General features: G+C 40.6%; 1 non-coding gene across 1 annotated transcript; it reads left to right on the forward strand.

Annotated features, from left to right (window-relative positions):
* The first annotated feature begins 2,369 nt into the window (after positions 1-2,369).
* LOC115029266 (U6 spliceosomal RNA) lies at positions 2,370-2,476 on the forward strand. The gene has a single exon (XR_003834843.1). It is a non-coding gene; the product is annotated as a U6 spliceosomal RNA (small nuclear RNA).
* Positions 2,477-3,087: the final 611 nt, after the last annotated feature.

Below are 3,087 nucleotides of genomic sequence, written 5' to 3' on the forward strand. Positions count from 1 at the left end.
TACTTATAATAGCTAATACAACATAAATGCTTTTTATATATAATTTTAATATTTTATGGTCAGGGAATAATGACAAGAAAAAGTCAGTCATATCCAGTGAAAAATATTTTAAAGAATATTTTTGATCTTCAGTTGGTTGAGTCTTGGTGCAGCACAAGTGCATAGAAAGAGCCAAGAGTCACCATCCCTGATCTCAAGCTGTATTACAGAGTAACTGTGATTAAAATCTGTATGGTATTGGTACAGAGACAGGCAGGTAGATCAATGGAATAGAATTGAAGACCCAGAAATGAACCTACACACCTATGGTCACTTGATCTTTGACAAAGGAGCTAAAACCAACTGGTGGAAAAAAGACAGCATTTTCAACAAATGGTGCTGGTTAAACTGGAGGTTAGCATGTAGAAGAATGCAAATTGATCCATTCTTATCTCCTTGTACAAAGCTTAACTCCAAGTGGATCAAGGACCTCCACATACAACCAGATACACTGAAACTAATAGAAGAGAAAGTAGGGAAGAGCCTCGAACATATGGAAACAAGGGAAATTTTCCTGAATGGCTTATGCTCTAAGATTGAAAATTGACAAATGGGACCTCATAAAATTGCAAAGCTTCTGCAAGTCAAAAGACACTGTCAACAGGACAAAAACAGCAACCAACAGATTGGGTAGAGATCTTTATCAACCCTCCATCTGATAGAGGGCTAATATTCAATATATAAAAAGAACTCAAGAAGTTAGACTCCAGAGGACCAAATAACCCTATTGAAAATGGGGTTCAGAGCTAAACAAAGAATTCTCACCTGAGGGATAACAAATTGCTGAGAAGCATCTAAAGAAATGTTCAACATCAGGGAAATGCGAATCAAATCAACCCTGAGATTCCACCTCACACCAATCAGAATGGCTAAGATCAAAAATTCAGGTGATAGCAGATGCTGGAGAGGATGTGGAGAAAGGAGGAGTCCTCCATTGTTGGTGGGATTGCAAGCTGGTATAACCACTCTGGAAATCAGTCTGGTGATTCCTCAGAAAATTGGACATAGTATTACATGTGGACCCAGCTATACTACTCCTGGACATATACTCAAAAGATGTTCCAACATATAACAAGGACACATGATCCACTATGATCATAGTGCCTTTTTTATAATAGGCAGAAGCTGGAAAGAACCCAGATGCCCCTCAACAGAGGAATGGATACAGAAAATATGGTACATTTACACAATGGAGTACTACTCAGCTATTAAAAACAAAGACTTCATGAAATTCTTAGGCAAATGGACAGATCTAGAAAATATCATCCTGAGTGAGGTAACCCAGTCTCTCTCTCTCTCTCTCTCTCTCTCTCTCTCTCTCTCTCTCTCACACACACACACACACACACACAAACCCACATGGCATGCAGTCACTGATAAGTGGATATTATCCCAAAAGCTTGAAATACTCAAGATACAATTCACAGACCACATGAAGCTCAAGAAGAAGGAAGATCAAAGGGTGGGTGCTTCGGCCCTTCTTAGAAAGGGGAACAAAATGTTCACAGGAGGAAATGCAGAGACCAAGTGTGAAACAGAGACTGAAGAAAAGGCCATCTAGAAACTGCCCCACCTGGGGATCCATCCCACAAATAGTCACTAAACCCAGACACTATTGTGGATGCCAACAAGTGCTTGTTGACAGAAGCTTGATATAGCTGTCTCCTGAGAGGCTTGGTCAGAGCCTGACAAATACAGAGGAGGATGCTTGCAGCCAGCCTTTGGACTGAGCACAGCGTCCCCAATGGAGGAGTTAGAGAAAGCACTGAAGGAGCTGAAGGGGTTTGCAACCCCATAGGAAGAACAACACCAACCAACCAGATCCCCCAGAGCTCCCAGGGACTAAACTGTCAAACATAGAGTACACATGGAAGCACCCATGCCTCCAGCTGCATACGTGGCAGAGGATGGCCTTGTTGGGCATCAATGGGAGGAGAGGCCCTTGGCCTTGTGAAGGCTCGATGTCCCAGTGTAGGGAATGCCAGGGTAGGGAGGTGGGAGTGGGTGGCTGGATGGGGGAACACCCTCATAGAAGCAGGGGGAGGGGGGACAGGATGGGGGGGTTTCCAGAGGGGAAACCGAGAAAGGAGATAACATTTAAAATGTAAATAAATAAAGTATCCAATAAAAAATAATTTAAAAATGCCAATAGAATGTGTTTGTGTGTGTGTGGTTGTATTCAACAAATGACAGAAATAAACTGTCAAACACACCAACTGTTTGACAGATTTCACTATGCGTGAAGGAAGAGTTCCGGGGGTTATGAGTCCATGTAGTAAACGTATGCTATCAGATGCCACTTTTTTTCTGTACTTTTGAAAATCCCAACTCTGTTCCTTTAAGCAACACATGCACTAAAGTTGGAACAACACCGGGAAGATCAGTGTGTCCCCTGCACAAGGATGGCATGCAAATTAATGGATGGTTCTGTAGATCCATATGCAGAGTCAATAAATAAGTTAATAAAAAAAGAAAGAAAAAAGCTTTTTAAGAAATAAATGGAATGCTGATTAACTGTATCATATAGGGCATGCTCAATATGAGTACTCCTGGTCAAATCATTGATACTACTAAATATTGGATGGCATTGACAACTCTAAATGTATTAATTAGGGGAATGAAAGACCAGACTGATAGAAAAAAAATAGAATTAAGATTGGTTTAACCATCTTACATCTATGCATGGAAATAAGTATAATTTAAAAAATGGAAATGACAATAATAAGCAATGACTATCAAATCTGACTGTTTAAAATTTATTAAGAAGACCTTTAAAACCACCTACAAGTATCTGAGCCCTAAAGTCTTCTAAAAGACTTCAAATCTTTCCAGGTGTGTGTGGGGGTCTTTGATGGCACTTAGAATAATTTCCCCAGACGATTTGAATTGCTATTTGAATTACTAATAAGTGCACACAGTTGTAAGGTCATGAGTATGCGGACAGAGACAACTTTCCCTGTCATTCTCAAGTCAAATGGCCCTGGGTAAGACAATAAAAGGCAGTCCCCAACGGGACTGACTGAGCACTGGCATTATCTGGTACTCACA

The sequence above is a fragment of the Mus caroli genome, unplaced genomic scaffold, assembly GCF_978045245.1.
Source record: "Mus caroli unplaced genomic scaffold, Mus_caroli_1 scaffold_12, whole genome shotgun sequence".
Classification (NCBI taxonomy): domain Eukaryota; kingdom Metazoa; phylum Chordata; class Mammalia; order Rodentia; family Muridae; genus Mus; species Mus caroli.